The sequence below is a fragment of the Cherax quadricarinatus genome, chromosome 38, assembly GCF_038502225.1.
Source record: "Cherax quadricarinatus isolate ZL_2023a chromosome 38, ASM3850222v1, whole genome shotgun sequence".
Taxonomy (NCBI): Eukaryota; Metazoa; Arthropoda; class Malacostraca; order Decapoda; family Parastacidae; genus Cherax; species Cherax quadricarinatus.
The window spans coordinates 8717502-8739555 of record NC_091329.1 but is presented as its reverse complement, the minus strand read 5'-3'; the positions used below and the strand labels follow the sequence as shown (position 1 = coordinate 8739555).

Genomic DNA, 22054 nt, shown 5'->3' with positions numbered 1-22054 from the left:
CGTTTTACGCAGCTAACTGTGTAGGAGCTTCAGTGAGCCAGTTCGAGAGGTTTACAGCACAAGGCAAGTGAAAATTATTATGCAGTTACGTGAGAATCTCTCCTGAAACTAGACATGAAGGACACTGACACCACCTCTCCCAACCCATCCCCCAGCGTGCACACCAAACTGTTATACACCAACACCAACACCCCCCCCCCCGCACAAAGCACCTTTGGCAACTATTAATTAACAAACCGAACAGGCCAAGTGTCTTATCGACAAATGCCTTTGACAAAACTGGTAACTAAAACATCACCCTCATGCACAAGCTACAAACCAAAACCGTCCACAATCTGAAAACCCTATACAGATTCTTTTTAACATACCACGGCTTAATTACTTTTAAAACATTGTGTGGATTGTGACAAATACTAAAGAGATCTTAACCAGGGGTTTATTAATGCACAAACCACACTAATAAACAAAATGATCTTACAGTGAATCAAGCTTACAGTTATCACGTGATAAAATGTTATTTTATATTTGAATTTCCTACGATTTTGAAAATTATGAGGAGGGGGCGGGGCCTTAATATCACAAAATCTTAATTCAGCCCTGATTTTAGGAATTGAGAGAGAGAGAGAGAGAGAGAGAGAGAGAGAGAGAGACAGTAGGGGTTGCAAGATCCTGTACGAGGCACAAGTACGCTCACACCTTGAGTATGCTCCACTTTCTTGGTTTGCCTGCCCCCCCTCTCATCTGCGACTGCTTGACAGAGTAGAGAACAGAGCAAGACGTCTCATCTCTCGCCTGGACCCATCCTGGATAGATCTGTCATTTCAGCAGAGCCTTCAACATAGGAGGGATGTGGGTGGCCTTACTGTTATGTACAAGGCCAATATTGTCAAAATACCACACTTGGATCCACTTCGAGGACAGCGTGAAACAAGCTTTTATGCCACAAGACGGGCAGAAAGCAGCAACTTCACTCTGGCTGTACCCTTCTCCAGAACATCACTCCATCTGAGATCATTCATACCCAGGATGACTCGAGTATGGAACACATTCGTACAGCATAATGATGTCAACGAGATAACGTCAGTTGATCAAATGAAAATGCTGGCCCACAGATGGCTCCAACTTCATCCTGTTCCCTACTTGTATGTCTCATAATAAAAATGCTTTCAAATGAGCTGATGTAGGTAACAGCTCTTAGCTTGCCAATAAAGTTAGGAATCCTTAACCTGTAAATAGCTGTCAATAAAGCTAGGGATCCTTAACCATGTCAAACCCTGTGTAAAAAAAAAAACAAAAAAAAAAAAAAAAAAAAAAAAAAAAAAAAAAAAAAAAAAAAAAAAGAGAGAGAGAGAGAGAGAGAGAGAGAGAGAGAGAGAGAGAGAGAGAAATATATACAAGTTTAGATAATCGGGTTGGGCGGTGAAAGTTCTTTCAACAGTCTCCAAGCCTGCAATTTCTACAGCTTTAAATGAGAATGTTTGCAGACAGCAATATTCTAGTCTAGTGTTTACAACTGTCTTAAGTATCATTGCTCGCCATTTCCTGTTTTCAAGCTCTTGCTATCCAGACTATAATGTTTGCACAATTGTGATAGTAATGCTATTGTTGCTTGAGTGTAAGATCTTCCCACCTGGTTATTACCAGGTCTCTACATTACCTTCTGTTCAAGTATAGTTTGATTGCATTTAGGAGGATTCTCACCCCCCGGAGCCTGGTCTTAGACCAAGCTTCAAATCAGAAAGGAAACATTACAGAAATATGAACTACTGAGTTAAGAAATTAAGTAAATGTAAACGCTATGTAAACATTAGTATATACTGTTTATCTGCCATCTTGCATGTTAATGAGAGAATGAAATGATCAGAAATATTGTCAGGTGGTAAAACCTTAACGGGCTTCAGTTTGATGCTCACGTGGAATGGTAATACTTATTTTTTGCTGTTGTTCTTGTTTTTACTCTTATTATGTTGTTAGTTTTTTATTGTTGCTGCTGACTAGTATACTCTCATTTAACAGTCCGTGACTTCAGACTTATTACCTCATTATGTGGTTGTTTATCAACTGACTGACTGAACGACTGGTACACGCTGTTTTGAAAGAGTCCATGGCTTTTCGAGGTCAGCCTATCTAAGGGGTTGAGTGCATTTTACACAGTCACCTATCCAGTTGGCACCTATGCCCAATGGTGCTTAACAAGCCCGAGGTAAGCATACATGGACCCTAACTTGTGTATTAATTATAAAATCTACGTTAAAACTACACAAATAGCATTAAACAAAAACCTATTTTGATGTCCAACACGAAACAACTGGGTTTTAACCTTATAAATGAAATACTAGTTTCGTTAACGACTTTATCCCAATATTATTCGTTATCTGATAAATTGGAAATAAATTTATTTACAAATGCACAATCCTTAAAAGTTGAATACAGAAAACGAATCTTTCGAAAATGACAGAAAACGTATACCATCCAAAATGCTAGGGTTTACTGTGCTATGTATCAGAGACCACGTTGAATTGCTGACATGAACATTAGCAGAAAAATTAGTTTAGCAAAATTATGATCATTGCTTTTTTGAAGTAATGATTATAGATTACAATAATTTATAAAGTCGAGTAGGCTTTTCCAATACTTATTTCAGCGTTCGTTCCCAAGTTGCATACCATGTACATGTACTTGTAGTAAATAAAGATATTATTAACTGTGACTTTTAGTAACAAAAACAGAGCTGGCCTTCATTAAGACAACGTTACTCTCAAGGAGAGCTTTATCGAGTCATGGTATGATAAAAGCTTAACTGAAATAGTCTAAATAAATCCTGTCTTTGTCTAGATGTCTGTATTACCCATATTGGTCGACACTGCCTTGCAAGCATTAGTTGTGAGCAGTGCATGATGTGTATGCAGGAGGGTTGAGCAGCGGGCGCCTGCCTTGCCTCTAACTGGGGTTGTTGCTCCATATTACGTCTCAAACTCCCACATTTTATCAACACTTTACGAAACCATTTCTCTCAGTATACTCACTCCTTCTCTAACCCCACACGAGTCTCTGTGAAGAGAATGGAATGTATGTGCGTGCGTGCGTGCGTGTGTGGGGGGGGATCAATAACCCTGAGCTTTTATTAATGTATATTAACATATGTATTGATAATTTAAATATAAAATGTTTTGAAGTGAAAAAACGTAATTTCTAATTTTATTTATATAACATTATTATTTAACCAGGGATATTTTCATGGGGAAACTAAATCTGTGATGATACAGGTAACGGGAGGTAATCATGGTTAATCCGAGGAATAGTAGGGTAACTAATTGTTGGGATCAAAAGCCATTTACCTGCATCAAAGCACTCCTTTGAAGGATCAACTTAGAATAAATAATGAAAGAGGATTTGGAAGCGGAGTTAAAGTTAAAACTACTTATTGTATATAAGTGATGGGGGATGCACACTCCTGTGGAGGATTATTATATAGCATATAATATTTAAGGTATATAATATATACTTTAGTCTGGGGCCAGGTCGCGGGGCCGGTGAACTATGTCCCATTGTCAATGGTGCAATACTTGTGTAGTATATATATGTTTCAATACCTTCATATACATCATCCCTTTGTACGCCAAACTCGTCATGTGACTTGCTTTTTGAACCGACTACAGGTTGTTTGCATACATTATTATGCAAGAACTAAAAACATCGACAATTAAAACTTGAAAGCTTATCCCTCAATGTGACTTAAAATTGACACACTTGTTCAACATTTGGGAATCTTTACTGAGGAAACGTTTCGCCAGCCAGTGGTTTCTTCAGTCCTATAAAGAAGCCACTAAATGGCGAAACTCTACCTTAATTAAGAATCCCGAATGTGACACAAGTCTCTCATTCTTCAACTTGTCGGTTTTCTAGACCATTTACATCACAATATGATTTAAAACAAAATTAAATTTTAGATTTTCTTACATATAAAATGCGACGTGGAAGCTCTATGATAACGAGCACAATACAACGCACCGACATTTCGCGTAGTAAAACTATATTGAATAATCTAACTAGAAAAAAAAGGGGGCAAAAAATCGGGAAAAATTAAAAGGCATACTTTGAACAAATAACGTGGAATGAGGGAAGGTGTTAACGAGAAGGAGGGGAGGGACACCGAACATGACGTAACCCCTCACTATCAGAGCAGGGCTCCATCACAACACCTAGGTGTTGTGATCTAAACACCTAGGTGCTATAAGCCTCGTCTGGGACCGGGCCGGTAGGGTGGCCGCCTTCAAAATCGACTCAGGGTGGGTAACGCCTAGGTGTCATGATACAAACCAATACCTAGGTGTTAGGATCCAAGTCTGGGTTGGTATCAGGCCGCAGTTACTCTCGAAAATCGACTTAGGGCAACACCTAGGCGTTATGATCCAAACCAACACCTTGGTGTGAACTGAATTAAAACCGGCATCTAAGTATGAATGTAATTATCACCTAAGCGTTAGATACATTCCAACACTTAGGTGAATATCTGAACTAAACACTAAGGTGTGATTTTCATCCCTGGTGTGAATTTTATCAGGCCAATTAACATACGTGACGTAATAATTTGATCCAAACCAATAAACACCTAGGTGTGAATTTTATCCAAATCCATCAATACTTAGATCTTTAATCCAAGCATATAAACCCCTAGGTGTTAATCTGCCCAAAACTCATGAATCTGATCCAAAAGTAACAGGTGTAAACTGAACAATTTTTAAACACCTAATGTCATTTTCATCCAGATGACGCCTAGGTGTTAATTTGACCCAAATATATTAAACAGTAGGTTAGCATTTTATACAAACCAATATACACATGAGAACATTATCTAAATTAACATCTAGGTGTCAATTTGACACACACAACACCTAGGTGAGCATTTTATACAAACCCACGCCTATGTACGAATTTGATTCAAATTAACACCTGGGCAATAATTGAGGATTCATGTTTTCGTCCGACTTTCCTATAATATACAGCTATAAAGACTTCCTAGCTACCTAGAAACTATTCGGTTGGTAGCGCACTCAGCTCACACACTGAGGTCCGTGATTCGATCCTCGGTAGGAGAGGGAACACTGGGAAGTGTTTCCTTAAGACACCTGCTGTCCCTGTCCACCTAACAGTAAATAGGTACCCGGGTTTTAGCCGACTGGTGTGGGTTGCATCCTGGTGACAAGATTAACCTAATTTGACCGAAATGCTCTGCATAACAAGGGACTTTCTATATAGTATGTCACTGATGTCAGCTATGGTCTGTATATGACGCTGTATCATGTACTTGCAGAAATAAAGATTATTATTATTTACGGAGCTGTGAAAGAAACTTACCAGGTACACTACAATTCAACTATAAATCAGGTAAACTATAAGCCAAGTATAACTGAAGCAAATATAACTATAAATAAAAAAATGATAAAATTTACCTTAATCCATGAGCAATAACACTTATCTTAATCCTGAGGCAATAACACTTATCTTAATCCTGAGGCTATAACACTTACCTTAATCCTGGGGCAATAATGCTTAACCCTGAGGCAATAATACTTGCCTTACCGCTAGGGCAATAACACTTATTAATCCTGGGGCAATAACACTTCATCCTGAGGTAATAATACTTACCTTACCGCTAGGGCAATAACACTTACCTTAACCCTGGGGCAATAACGCTTAATCCTGAGGCAATAATACTTACCTTACCGCTAGGGCAATAACATTTACCTTAATCCTGGGGTAATAATGCTTAACCCTGAGGCAACAATACTTACCTTACCGCTAGGGCAATAACACTTACCTTAATCCTGGGGGCAATAACGCTTAATCCTGAGGTACTAATACTTACCTTACTGCCAGGGCAATAACATTTACCTTAACTCTGGGGCAAAAAAAAAGCTTACCTTAATCCTGGACTAACAGCATTTACCGCAACCCTAAGGTAGTAACATTAATCACAGCCATAGGGTAATGACACTGACCTTAGCCCTTAGGTAGTAAGAGTGACATTAACCCTTGGGTAGCAACAGTGATCTTAGCCCTAGAGTAGCAACATTTGCCTTAACCCTAGGACACCAACATTGATTTCAGCTCTAGTATAACAACAGTGGTACCACCACCAGGACAATAACCATAAATACTTGCCTTAACCTTGACGCACCTAGATTTACCTTAACCCCAGGAGAGTAATACTTTCCATAACCCCATAGCAGTAACATTATCATTGACCCTGAGTTTTCTTTAACCATTAGAAGAGTTGTCACTTTTTCCTAGTTTTATCACCCCCCCCCCCCCACACACACGCCTTAGTAAAGTTTGTGTATACCATACCTCCGTTTTGATTTCAATCCAAATCTTTCAAAATTTCCTCATAATAGTCTTAAATTTTAACTTCCCGCTCTAAATCCATATTTACTTGGGCTGTGTAGTCATACTTTTCCATAAACTCTGTAATTTGGCATCTCCCCGCCCTTTGTTTTTTGTGCGGTACTAAGCCTCCCGAGTGTTCCTGCCAGTGGTATTATTGCACATCTTTATAAATAAAGAGTACCATGAATCAGACCCAGTTGCGGTACGTGTCGGCATGTTTTCTATTTCCTTCTCGAATTCTGAGGTATTTAGGTTTATGTCAAACACGACTTAAATATTTGGATCCTTAAATAAATAAATAAATAAATAAATGCACAAGTCGTTTAGTGGATTGCTGAACACCGATTCATACTTGCCTTTCAAAATTGAGCTCAGTTCTTTGTCATCATCGGTGTATGAACCTCATGAGTAGTGGGGCCAATTCTACAGATGGTTTTTATCTTCGATTTTGTTTATGCATAGAACTAGTCAGGATTTTGCAATTTCCTTAATGGCTTTTTGTTCCTTTACTCCTCTAATCTGGCACGAATATTTTAGTTTCTGCTTTATACTGGCAATTTTTCGATGCAGACTATCCTTCCTCTGTTTAAATATATGCTCGTTTATAGGCAATTCAGCAACCCATTTCTTCTGTACATTCTTAAAGGTCTCTTTCAGTAACTTGACTCCTTGCAGGCTTTCTCAGAGAGAAATATTTTAAAAAAATTTTGCATACTTCTGTATTCAGCTTTTCCTTACAGTGGTGAGGGTTACATATTCTCGGGACAAATTCCCAGATGTCTGAGAGTTCTTTATTTATTTTGACTCGGTCAATTTTGTGACTGTTCACGTTAAATGTACATCACTTCACGCCTGGATCTGTAAGTGGTAGATGTGCATAAAGGCAATGTAAATAAAGCACTGACGATATCGAATCAAGTAAGACGTACAAATAACGGATTTATATTGAATAAATTTAAATTTAGAAAAAAACGTTTTTATGCTGGTTCGTAAGTACATAAAGTTGTGATCGGAGTACAGTTTATTCCATCTGAGATTATTTAGTTGCTCATTATTCATGAAGATTGGGTAGTGTGTTTCATTTTAAGTAGGTTCTGTTATGTTCCTTCTAAGATACCTTTACAGAGCCTTAATAACGTTATGGTATGCATGTTGGGTTGACGTGCTTCCAAGAACTATTTCAGTTATAATGCTGTTGTATATCTTCTCCCATTTAACATTTGGAAACGTAAAGTCTTCAAGTAGAATATTCGGTGTAGGATTTTTTAAGGTAGACACCTATCTATCTGTTCCGTGAATACCTTTGCCGTTGCTGATTTTTTTTTAACACGCCGGACGTCTCCCTTCGAGGTAGGGTAACCCGAGAAATAATTGACTTACCATCTATTATTTTATATTTGGGAGGATGAAGCTTTTCGAGGAAGACATCTGGTGTAGAACTCCCACGACAACTATTTCTTTCAGTTGAGCAACTTTTCCAGCAATTGTCGATGCTGTTCTGTATCTGAAGATAATCAAATCTAATTCTTGTTATCAACCTCGATTCCCAGCACTTCTTTTATATCTTTTTACATCTTCGATAGTTATGCACAACAAAGTAAATTTCACAGAGGCGTACACTTCCATGCGACTTATTTATTCTCTCAAATCTATATACATTATAACTTTATATCTGTATTATACAATGGAAAACATCCGGTGTGTACTGCTGACAAAGCTCCAAGCACTGCATTTGTTTCTTTAAAAAAAGCTCGTTTATATAATTAACTTTCTTTCGGTATTTAGACCCTGAATGTCAGCTAAAAAAGGAAGATGGTTTCCTTCACTTAAGGTGGCTTTCGAAAAGCATATTCTTGTTCTTGTACGTACTAGTAGTATTAAAGTTGTAGTAGGTTCGATCCTAGGGTGTGTAAAATATATTTGCAGCTTCTTTATCAGATATGTCTTTTTTTTTTTTTTTTTTTGCTTCTTTCGGTTCGGTTCGGTTCGCTTTCTCTCTCTCTCTCTCTATAAAAATCCTATCTTCAATCTCCATGTTTCCATTTTCTAGATGTGTAATTTTGTAACGATTTATCCTTTTCACGTGGAACTTTAGGCAGAAACTATGAACAATGCAACTATATGAACACTTACCTCAACCTTTGGGCTTTAACACTAAAATCAACCCTACAACAGCGACAGCAATTTCAACCCTAAGGTAATAACACTTACCTGATCCCTAGTGTAGCAACACTACCTGCAACTGTGGCAATAATAGTAACGTATACAGTGTGAACCAGCTTTTGTCCCGATTGTGACAATGACTCTCACCTAAGCACTTACACAATTATGGAAGCACTGCACACCAGAAGTGAAGAGCCGCTCCTGTGACACTGCCAGTACAAAGTACTAGCCTGGAGTGACGTCAGGCATTTTCCTTCAAGCACTCGTGGACACTACAACTTACCTGCTTGCTAGCAACACTCATCACGGCAACTCACTCCGGCTTACCTGAGAGTAAAAAAAAAAAAACACGCATTATTTGACATCAAGTTTGTAACAATTACTATGCTGTTACAAATATTAACTATTAAGAAACAGGAAAATATAAGGAAGTCTGTACGACCTGCTACCTTATGCTATCACGCAATAAAATAAAACACTGCCAGGATTTGTCAACCCTGAAATGAATGGCTATCAACCTTCACTTGTTTAAATAAATCTACGCTAGTCTAATCCCACTGGTAACTGCACTCCAGTTAATTTAATCTGGAATTTTAAAGTGAAAGACAATATACAAAAATATTACCAGGGTTCTCTCAGGTTTAAGACAATTAGGTTTGATTCAAGGAAATTGAGGTTATTTCTTACTCTTCGGATCAAGCTACTTTCACCAGCATCTAGGTACATCCCCCCTCCCTTGAAGGGTGTGGCTAGAAATAGCCTTGCATACACATTGTGTTGTCCAAAAGTCTCACCTGTGGTAGAAATCCCTCTTCATGCAACACCTGTCATTGTACACACCTGTCTGCTGCCAGACGCCCACACCTGCTGCCATTGTTGCCAGACTCCTCTCATCCGTAACATTACTATATGAAAGGTTTCGGTAGTTGTACTAATCTTGCAGCCTATCTGGTAATGGTCCAGTGATCATTCCCTGGTCCGAAAACAGTCTTGATGCTAAATTTAAGTGACCACCTGATCAATCAGCCTATCGCTACTAGAAACCCAGTTTGTGCTCGTGTATGAGCCATCAGTTTCTACCTCCCAGCAGTTCAAGAACCAGGTATAGGAGATCGAGCATTGTTTTGACAATTGATCAAACCCGCCACCAAATATCCTGCTGCTTGGTTTAAGGCAATTTCAATGGAAGAATGCAGTGTGGACTGCAATTACAGTCTATGGGGCGATCTTATAGGAACAGAACTACACAGAATTATTTTACATTTGCAATACATTAGCCCTAAGCCAGCAGACTGATAAACGGATCACACCAGGATACACCCTAGACCTCATATTTACGAACAATGAAGACCTAATCCGGAACATAAGTGTCGAAAACTGCAATCTCAGACTACAACATAATCTATGTACAGACCTACGTGCACAGTGGTCTGGGACAGAGAAACCATCATCACTCATGAGGGTGATTTCAATAGGTATCATCCCAGTCACTGAAAACCAGTGATACTGCACCACTTCAAAAAGGAGATAGTAAAGCAACTGCGAAAACTATTGACCAATAGCCTAACTTTAAATATTGTCAAAAACTTTATACTGATTCTAACATGCAAGAATTCCTATCACATGCAATCACAACACTTGCACAATCCATGGATTTTGAGCAGGTCGGAGCACTCCTAAATTTCACAATTGCTAGATCATTACGACGAGGGCCTGGATGCTCTGGAATACAAACTAAATGCTGATGTAGTGTACAATAACTTTGCAAAAGCGTTCAACAAGTTCGATCATGGTGTGATTGTGCACAGAATGTGTGAAAAAGAACAACTGGAAAAATAGACAGATGGACATTTAATTAATATTCGACAATGACAAAGCCATAATTCACAGCACCATAAAATCCTTTACTGATGACACCAGCATCTCTATGAGAGTGGTACCTGTCGAAGACAGCGAATCTTCATGAGGATATAAATCATATTTTCCAGAGGGCATCAGATAACAAAATGATGTTTAGCGAAGATAAATTCCAGTTGCTCTGCTATAGAAGAATGGAGGAAATAAAGATTATAACGGAGTACTGGACAAATTCAAATTATTCAGTAGAGTGCCAAACAATGTTGACATTGCTACCGCAAGGAAACTGACAGACTGGATAACTAGAACTTTTAAGACGAGATGCTGCGCCAATGACAGTTACTTGTCCTCTCGAGATTGAAATATTGCTTTATACTGACGATCCCCTCCATGGCAGTCGAGACTGCCGAGTTAAAAAATGTACAGGAAGTGTCACTGCTCGTTAACATTATATTCCCTTGGAACGTAAGTGAGAAAGGGCCTAGAGAGACTGAACCCAAATAAGAACACCAAAATCACTATCATAATAAGAAACTGGGCAGACTGTGCAAAATACGTCCACTAAAAGAAGGGGAAGGGGGAGACAAATACATTAAGAGAGAACACTACGAGTGTCAGAGGTCCCTGACTCTTCAACGCCCTAACACCCTCCCTCCTTGCATAAGGGGAATTACCAACAAACCTCTGGTGATCAAGAGGAAATTGGACAAGTTCTTTAAATCAGTGCCTGACCAGCTAGGTTGCGCTTCCTGCTTTGGACTGCGTGTAACCAGCAGTAACAGCCTGGCTGATCAGGCCTTGATACTCAGGAGGCCTGGTCCGGCGAGCACTGACCCCGTGGCAACCTACGGACTTTCACAACCGTCATAACCAGGCTGATATGAAACTTCCTGTGGCAACTGGTCAAGGTCTCTCTTGAAAACTTCTATCACTGCTCTGGATATATATATATATATATATATATATATATATATATATATATATATATATATATATATATATATATATATGCAATAAGATCACAGTAAACAGGTGATTTCAGAATATGCAAAACAACCACTATGAAAGAATAGAGAAATTCCAAGTGCTTTCGTGACTACTCACATTATATATAAATATATATATATAATCTGTCAGTACGAGATTATACCACGAATGTTGACACTGTACTCTAATTGAGTTTACGACACCCCTGTTTTTCACTGGCATTATTCTACACTTCCTCCCATGTTTTGGAAAAGAGGGTGTTCCCTGCTGGGATAATTGGGGAGGAGCTTGCGAGTTAATGGTAGCTGACAGGATATTTACTGTGGGTGAATGATACTGTAGTGGTTTCGTGGTTGGGCGTGACTGAGTTAGAGCATCCTTTTATTTTAAAGTGTATCTTTATTATTGTGTTACCTATGTTGGAAATAATTTTATCATGAGGGTTAAAAGGAGGGGTAGCTACCGGAAGTCACCGATCGTCGATTGAATTAGTGGCTGACTGTTGGGAGAGTTTATGGTTTTGTGTAAATTAAGGTCAAGTGAGGACTATGGAGAGGTGGAATGGCAGAGCAGTTTAGTGAGGAGAAGGGAAAATGGAGATGCTGGGGTAATAATGAAGGGTGGACAGCTGAGCCTTGGGTATGAGTGTGTGTACCTTGGTAGCATGGTATACCTACTTTTATGATAATGATGCGTGAGAATGATTGGGGCGTAACAAATCCGTATATCGGGAGAGGAAGGGGGGGGGGGGTTAACATTTACCGTTAAGTGATGGGTGGTGGTTGGCCGCGTTAATGGGTTGGGAGCAAGTGAGGGAAAACTGTTTTGGTTATACTGTTGGGAATAGGGAGTTAAGAGTTTTGTGGATGTTTGCAGGTGGTTAATGCCTTTTTATGTCAAAACTCATTGTGAAGGGAATGGGGGGAGGGGAAATAATGATTTTAATGTATGATAGGATTTTCCGAGAAGTATTCCCACACCCCTGGGGACCGGTACCGAATGAAACCATATTCTGTCAGGTACTTTCACTGACCTGTTGATTTGCTATGGTCAGGTTTACTAATATGCCAAAGATGCTAATTTTTCCAGTATTTAGTGCTAGATGCGAAACTCTTCAAAGAAATCCTGTGGTCTAGGTAGGTTTATATCGTGTACCAAGGTGGAGAGTATAGGGATAATTTTTTTTTTATTTTTGAGTTTTCCGTCATTAATCAAAATCGTGTTTATACCTATTTCGCTAACTAATGTCTACATCACTTGCATCTAATATTTCAATCCAATTTATGTAACAGTTGTCTACGCATCTCTCTGAATCTGTCGACCTTGTAGTTGGGAATCATCAAAACACTGAGTATCGAAGTTTGTGTATATTACTTATGTCACAAAGTTGTGATCCAGTACGTGTTAGTAACCGGGAGTCGATTCCGGAGGTAATTAGGTCTCCAGGTCGATGGTCTGATCAGTAAGGCCGTTGGTGCCAGATGTAATCAATGCTCCAGCAATCAACTGAATTGTTTTGATGTCTAAAATTATTATATAGGACAAGAATATCAGAGCGTTCAACGTGTATACAAGTAATTATTTCACCTCTTTTAAAATATACTTTGGGCACCTATATAAAACTGATAAATCCTCATATAGGTGAAACGTCGTACTTATAATACAAACAAATTTAGGCCATATGCATCCAGTAAGCATCTTGGATAAAATTATCTTCAACTCTATAAATTTTCAAGTCACACCTTATTCACTTGAATTTCCTCGTTGATTTATTATGGGCGATCTCCCATCACTGAATTTCTCGGTAACGGTTGTCCATGTGACCAATATCTTCCCGAACTGACCTGAACTAAATCATTCCTTCAAACTTACTAATTTGTTGCTCGTATCTTTTAACATTAGTTCGCCAAAATTGCCTGTCCATCAATCACTGCTAAAACTCACCTACGTCTAGTTTCCCCAAGTGCTTCCTAGGTCTGTTTCGTCTATGATCCTAGCTTGTCCTAGGATCCTAGATCCTAGGATTTCGTCGAGTTACCAGTGCTCAATGAAGGAATCCCCGGAGTGTAAATTTTGGCCCTTGTGTGGTGACAACCTTACGACGCATGAACACGGTCGTAGACTGACATGACCGTGTGTTCCTTCAAACTCTCAACAACCATACAGTCATTGTTACTCTTGTTCACTCATGATTTAGAAATACATGTAATAGGAAAGAATGGGAAAAGGGGGAGAAGGGGTGAGTGTAGAGAGGGAGAGAGAAAAAGCACAGGATAACTGCAAGCCTCTGCCAGACAACGACCTCCAAACCTGATTAATTGCCAGTTTGTTGTACACATGAATACAACAACAAAGTAAATGCTCTTCCCAATGCTTGCAATTTTATACCGCGTTCACAATCATGGATCAAAAATAAATTGCCTTGGACACCAAAAAACAGCAAAACTTTCCTGCACCTGTGTTGCTGGCGTACAGGGACACCCGTGTATTTCACTATCAGTTTTCTCCAGTATAAAAACAAAGGACTAAGCCGTTTTGTATTAAAATCCTAATGTAAGCTTGACCCCAAAAGGTGAAGCACCACTGGATCTGGTAGAAATAAGGTCATTCGCGTCGGCTGAAAATCAAATCCTATTTCGAGGTGTTGAGAAAACAACGTGGCAGCAGGGAAAGACATGCTGTACAACAAGTTTTTATTGGGACCTATAGATTTTATGTGGAGTTTTGTGAAATCACGATAAAGCTCTGTATAGGGAAATTATGAAATCAAGATAAATCTCTATACAGGGGAAGTGTGAAGTCTCGATAAAGCTCTATACGGGGAGAGTTGTCGTAATGTACGATAATGTGCAACGTGTCTTTCACAGTGTACCAGAGGGAGAGAACAAATCAGAAAAAAAATGTGGAGAACTACTTGAGCAATTTTACTGACTTTTTGAGATGCACTCACCCAGAAAAGTTTTAAAGGGAGGATGGACGTAATCATTACTCGTCCATCATGCTGAACTAAGTGCACCCCATGACAGTGCCGGCACACCACAAACGGCAACAGAAAGAAAAATAACGCGTAAGTAAAGTGAAACAAAAACGGAGATTAAACAAATAAAATACAGTAATTACCAGCAACAGTAATGAATAAATGAAAGCCAATTTAACAATACTGAACTATCAATTGATTAATTTCCTTCAATGGAAAAAATAAACACAAATGTAGTACAATGTGATCTTAATTGACTACGTTTCGTCCACACAGTGGGCTTTATCAAGTCACAAACCTTGGTAAGAGTACACGAATATATATAAGGCGGAGTCACGTGGAGAATGTTGGGTAGGTTGTATTTAACACGGAGATGCAGGTTCGTCTCAACTATAACTTACCCAACATTCTTCACCTGACTCTCCACACTCTTCATTAACTCTTCACCCAGGTTGCCGGATCACCGCATGGAGAAGACCCGGGCCAGGACAATTCCTGGCGAACCTACCTGTACCCTCTTTACCCAGGTAGATCTACTTGCGACTTGGTAAAGTCCACTGTGGGGAAACGTAGTCAATACAGGATCACATTATACTGCATTTGTGTTTATTTTTGCAGCGTGTCGGTATTTTATACTTTTTATCTCCATATTACCTTCAAGCACACACGAGCCAATCAATTAGCCGCATCTTGCTCTAATTGCCGAGGTGCAAACATACAAATGATCACCTCCATCCCTATTCACGATTCTCTTCCTACACACGCTCCTGTTCACTGCCCTGTAACTTCAACTCTATTTGCAAACCTATTTGAGTCTTGGTATGCAACACGAAATGTGTCAAATGTATTCATGAATATATAAATACTTTATGCAAGTATTATTTAAACAAAACCATGAGATTATTTGTATCCGGACTATGTGCCAACACTGCAACAGCTGACCATCTGAACATTCTGGCTGAATTCTACCTAGCTGGCAGTCTTAATTCAGCAACTACTCGTGTAGTTTCAGACGGACGAGGGAAACAGCAAGTCAAACCATCATATTTTATCTACAATAAACGACGCACAAAAAAAGTACAGATTTTTATCTACAGTACACTTTAAATGCAAATGGGGAACTTTCTAAAAACATTTTGTACGAGTGCAATTTACACCACTCAAGCGTAGTATACTTCTACCTGTTAGAAGCACTAACAGCCTTAAATTGCCACTAAAAGCTCGTCAGCTCATTCTTCTAAGCAAATTTAAGCACAAGAAATAAGCTTATAAAAAGAACGTTAAGAAATCCTGAATGGCGTTGAAAAAATTAAGACTGTTTACATACATCACTAAAAATAGATCAACATTACTAAATTCTCCCTCATTCAAGCTCTACACAGTAATGTAAAGGATCATAATGTCATGACTCACTTTGAAAGCTCAGGCTACCTATTAAAACGTCAAATAAATAAATAAAAAAAAGACGGTGATGGCAGTGTTAAGTGATGACAGATGGGGAGTTGACGGGCGAGTGACAAGCTGTGACAGTAACGAGTGTGAGAAGTTGTAATAGTGAGTGACAAGTGACAACAGGCCAATATCACCTGAGATCTAAAAATACACCAGTAAACACTAGGACACGTGTATTAGAAAACGCTTTGGTTCTGGGCCTTTTATTAAGGGTCCCAGAACTGAAACGTTTTCTGATATATCCCTGTGCTTGCTCAGTTGTCTTTTTCAACTACTTGTCGGTGTTAATTATATATCAAGGCTTATACCATGTATAAACATAGGGCCAGAGAATGAATTTGGTGAAACTGGCATAGCAACAGCATCATCCTTAGCATCACCCACCCTACGCCGCCACCACACATTCCCTCATCAACTACTCGCCCTCCTGCCGCCCACTTTCGTCCCTAATACCCTCCTGCCGCCCACTCACGTCCCTTTACCCTCCTGCCGCTCACTCACCTCCCCAACTCCTGCCATCCATCAACTCCCAGCATTTAAGTCGATTTTTCATATATGGTTTGCAGCAAATATCTTGGTTAGGTTAAGTCAAGTTAGGTTAAATTAGGTTAAGTTGTCCTCCAGTCATAAAAAAGTAATCAACACACAACAGAAAAATTATTCAAGACAAAAAGGCGATTAAAAAAAACCGCGCAGAAGATAGCGTGGTCTACGTAAATTATTAAGTCAAAATTCGACTGTTTAAGGCGCCTCTATCAGTCTCCCACTTGACTGTCTTTATAACCGTGAGATGTTGAACATGGTATAAAATACAGACAAGTTGAAGATTAAGACACATGTGCACATGATAAATCGTTTCGCCCATACAGTAGGCTTCCTTAATCAAATACAGAGGGAGCAGTAGCATTGACTGATTACGTCATCATTATTTCACTACTATTGCTCCCTCTGTATCTGACTGAGGAAGCCTACTGTGTAGGTGAAAAGTTTCACAAATAAAGATACCCAACTATTGCCGTGTCTTGATCTTTAACAGTAAGATGGTCTCCGATTAAGACGGCGGACTGCACCCGCTCACGTCCTTACTGGAACCACTAGCCGTCCTACTGCTCACTGGAACCACTAACCTTCCTACTGCTCACTGGAACCACTAACCTTTCTGCTGCTCACTCCTCCAGCAATTCTCCTATCCACGCACCCAGGAGAACCCTTCCATGCCTTAGTAACCCCCACCAGTCCATCCTGAAACCACCTACACACCCTTCATAACCACTACTATCACGTCTTCCTGTCCATCCACATACAAAGTATTTTCTTCGGTCAATTAAACAGCTTCCTGATCAGCCGGGCTGTTGTGCTCACGTTGGCCTGCGTTCGACTAGCACCAACGGCCTGGTTGATCATGACATCAACCAGCGGCTCCCGCAACCTTCAAGTAACCAACAATCCACCAGCATCAGTAACCACCAACCACTCAACAGTATTACTAGCAGCAGCAGCAGCAGCAGCACCCCCCGGAGAGCACGAGAGGCAGCGGGTGAGCCGACACAAAGCACCGAGAGGAGGCTACCAGGGCTGGCTACCAGCAACTATCCAAGGCCAACTCGTGTCACGATTCCCACCCACCAGTCCATCCACATGACCACTCACCCACACACGCCCGCCAAGTAACCAGTCATCCAACAAAGTAACAAGACAAACATCCAGCTGAACAACTACGCAACCAAACAGCTAGCAAACAAGCCATAAAACCAAGCAGGTTATTAAATTAGCTAACCATTAGGTCGGTTATTTAAGCTGTTGGGCAGCTTAAATAACCGACGAAGTAGCTAGCCAGCCAGACAACGAAGTAGGTAACATAGCTAAGCTAACCAGACAGGAAATCAGTCTTACAGTAAAGGAATTAAATCAGATCAACAAACACACGTGCCTCCAGACACACACACACACACACCAACATACCCTCACACACACACACAACATACCCCCCTCCTCACACAAACACACAGTAACATATCCTCAAAAACACACCCACCCACTCACGAGGCCAGACTTGAAAATATAAAGCACCAGACAGGAAACATACTTCTCAGTAAACTACCGCATACAGCTGATCTTTACCTTACAGCAGATATACCGTAATACAAAACACCGATTTATATTTAAAAAACAGACTACAAAACATATGCGACTTATTTCGCTTATGTCTTATGCTTAACGGACTGAGAATCGAGCCTAAAAAAACCCTACCTTCCGCCCACACGCGCGAGCTGAAAGACCCACACAGGTTTAGAGCTTGATAATTCAGTAGTGGAGTATGAATTTTTTTAGATTTTGTCACCGAAGCAACTATTTTATTGTCTACCCGTATCATATACCCTCCTCTGGACGCTAGTTCAAGAAAATGTTGGGCCAATATGAGCACGCGAGTGTAACCATCAACAGAAGGCTCATGGTCAAAAATATACAAGTCTCCCATAAAAACTCGAGAGTCAACACTAAAATAGAGCTCCGCTCCACTACAAACTGAGAGGAAACCTTCATAATATTAATGGTTGCATATTTGGCCGGGTATATACACAGTAGTGTTAAGCATACAGGGGAGGGCTGAGTGATGCACGGGTCAGGAGACAACCAGTCTAAACGTGTAGTCTCGTCTCTTTCATCTGAGAGTTAAATATTTCCAGAATCCAGCCCATGGCCAGACTTTCCCTGCTGACCACCTGATCAGCCAAGCTATCACTACCTCCAGCTCATAACCCCAAATGCAACTCTCGATAACTCCCCGGGAATTACTTTCCTGGAGACTTGATACCAGGGACTGCAACCCGACCTAAGGCACAACGTTTGTAATTTATCGTAAGCATTTAAACCGATTTCTCAATATACGCTGTGTTAGTTGATTTAATACAATTTAATTATAAAATACCATCATGCCTCAGGCAATCTTAATAACACGACTGCAAACAAACCAGGGAACGGGTGAGGATTGAACTCATTAGCCATAGGTTCAATCTCCGCCCGTTCCTAGGTTTATAAAATACCACAAATGTAAAAATATCTTACCAAGAATAAAATAGATTGTAAAGATGGTACAGAAAATAAGGAACTACGGAGAGGACAGAGTTAAATCTAGAAATAGAAGAACTCACAGATAGGACCAACTAGGGGCGAGGGGGAAGGATAGTTGAGGGAGAGAAGAGACATACAGAAAGAAGGAAAAGTGTCGGGCTACATCCAGCAATAAACAGTTAAATCTACATGCTACTAAACCAACGTTGTGTGTCAAAGTAGCACTGTTTTTACAATCTTAAATTATAATAGAAACCAACGTTAGCTTCGTAACAGACATGACTGAAGTCCGAGGAGAGAAATTCTTGAATATAATGGTATATAATACCCACAAATAGATAAGATGTGCAACAATTACGTATTTTTATTACGACACGTTTCACTTACACAGTAAACTTCAGTCGAACACAGAGACAGTAGCAGAGACACTCATCATCGCCCTCGAAGACGTAGTTTTGAGGTGATCAGTCCCTCAGTCTGGAGACGAGTTCTGCTCCATAGTCTGTATCAATTATTCCACACTATGGAGTAGAATTCGACTCCGGACTGAGGGACTGACCACCTCAAACTTACGTCTTCGAAGGTGATGGACTAATTACATTATTTTTACATCACTGCTTCTGCTGCCTCCTTTGCCTTCACACACGCCGTCTTGTCTCTGTAGACGCCTTCCTCTCTCATTACATTATCAAATGCTTCAATCTTCAGAACACTCGTGATTTAACATGATCTTTTCTTCTTTTCTCCCTACCTCTTCTCCTTTCCTATTTTTTTCTCTGTCTTGGTGTGTTCTGTCCTTCAGCATTCCTCTCTCCCCCCCTTCCCGTAGACCATTAGCTCTCCTGCAGGGCTCTTTTTCTTGGCCTTAGATTTACTCCACTTCTACTTGTACTATCACCACTCCATTACTACTACTACTACCACCACCACCACCACCTCCCTTCACTACCCTTTTGGTTTCTTTTACCACTGAAACTACTCCCCCTACTTTCTACTATTACTTCCACTTCCAGCATTACCTCTGCCACTACTTCACCGGTTCCTTCTTTCTTCTTGTCCCGTGTCTGTCCCCCTCGCCTACATATACGTACTGGCTTCCTCACTCTCGTGTATTAGCGAGACTTGTAAATAGTCAAAGTCGGACCGAAACGTCGTCATAAGCTTCTCTCTTCTATGTGCGGTTAATTTGCGTATCACCTCTGCATTCAACTGATGACGCCTACTGTGTACACGAAACTTTTCGGAATACAGGTACCTAATTGTTACACGTCTTAATAATCTTATATGTGGCTGGTCATAATCCACAATGAAACACATGGGGCATAAGATATTTGCAGTATGTTAAGAAAAAAAATACAGCAACTACCCAATGAGGTATTACCTACCATACTACAATGTGTAACTGAAACTTGCTAAATTATCTCCATTCTGGCAAGATTTGCCTCTTTTTTCTTATTAGTTCACATTCTTAAATATTTCCTTTTCAGGTGAGGCGGCCTGGTTTGAGAAGGGGTTGCAGAGGCGATGATCGCACTAACTGTTAAGAATACAACACAAGGTATAATTAATTAATACGTACTGAAAGCTGATCAGGATAAAGGATGTATATTTATGTATAGCAAAATGCAAAATATGAAAATGGATTGGTCTGAGGCTGGAGGCAAGGTAGTGACCATTTAATTTAATTATAGGAATCCATTTATATGGATATAGCTGTGATATATCTGACAGGTTTCCAGAATTTTCGTACCCTCGTAACCTGGACTGGTTCCGAACTTTTCTGTTGCTGTCGCCAACAGCAGCAGCGGCTGTTGGCGACCCGATGGCTCACGTAGCCAGGCTGATCTAGCACTTCCCGGAGATAGTAATCCAATATCCTCTTGAAAACTTCTACACTTATTCCGGCAATGTTTCTGATATCCGCTGGTAGCAGGTTGGTATTTAACTACGAATGTTGACAATGTTCTCTTATTGTGCTCTTGGTTCCCTAACTTTTCACTGGGTCTATTACATTTCCTCCCATATGGTACGTTATGACTGTGTACATTTGGAACTAAGCCCTTAAAAAAACATGCAACAGGACACTCATATGAGCATGGGAGGAGGGGGGTGGGTACGGAAGGAATTACACTTTAGAAGACTTTTACGTCCCTCCTGGATCAGTAATGTCCAGGACCAACCCATATTATTGATATCCGATCTATTTTTTTTATTGAAACAAAGTGTGTCTAGCCAGCCAACCTGACCTCATCCGGCAGCACGGTATTGGAGGTGATGGACGACCTGATTGTAGGTTACGGGTACTTTCAATAGAGAAGCACCAATCTTTAGTAATTTGGGTTTTAATGTTAACAGCTCCAGTGCTTTTGGCTGTGTTCAACTTTTGTACAAATTCACCAGACAGCTGAAAACTTTTTGCGATGCCTTTAATACTGCATGTAGTATATTAGCAAAAAATCCCACTATGCATTCAGAGATTTCACTATTATATATATATATATATATATATATATATTATATATATATATATATATATATATATATATATATATATATATATATATATATATATATCAAATTTTCTACATCACAAACTCACGATAAAAAGGAAGTGATCATGCACTAGTTCATCTGAGGCCATGCCCAGCCACGTTCTGCTAAGCAACAGACCACCAAGCCTGCCAAAACAATTAAGCCGTCAAACCCTGAAAAAAAAAACTTTACCGACGGCCGTCATGAACTACTTATATAACGCCCCACCGTTTATTCATGCCGCCACTGCTTTTAAAAATATCATGCATCAAATGCCGCCATGCACTGACAAAAGGAGCTAAGCGCTGACCCTCTAATTACCTCTGATAGTGAGGATGATAGAGGGGGAAGGGATGGGAAGGGGGTATTGGGAAAGGAGACTGGAGGGTGAGGGGAAGGGAGCTTGGAGGGTGAGGGGAAGGGAGCTTGGAGGGTGAGTGGAAAGGAGGTTGGAGGGTGAGGGGAAGGGAGGGTGAGGAGGAGGAAGGTAAACCAAGTGGTTGGGGACGGGCGAGAATAAGAGGTGACTAACACATCATCAACAAGAAGAGTATTGGTCAGCATGGTGAGCAAGCATCATATAGTGCAGATGAAGCAGAGCAACAACGGTGGCACAGTATCACT

General features: G+C 40.1%; 1 long non-coding RNA gene across 1 annotated transcript in view; it reads right to left on the bottom strand.

Annotated features, from left to right (window-relative positions):
• Window positions 1-8417: 8417 nt before the first annotated feature.
• The window catches only part of LOC138853729 (uncharacterized), a 74648-nt gene continuing 61011 nt past the window's right edge, over window positions 8418-22054 (bottom strand). Inside the window, exon 3 of the long non-coding RNA XR_011392884.1 lies at window positions 8418-8880. This is a non-coding gene — a long non-coding RNA (uncharacterized lncRNA). The remainder of the gene's footprint in view (window positions 8881-22054) is intronic.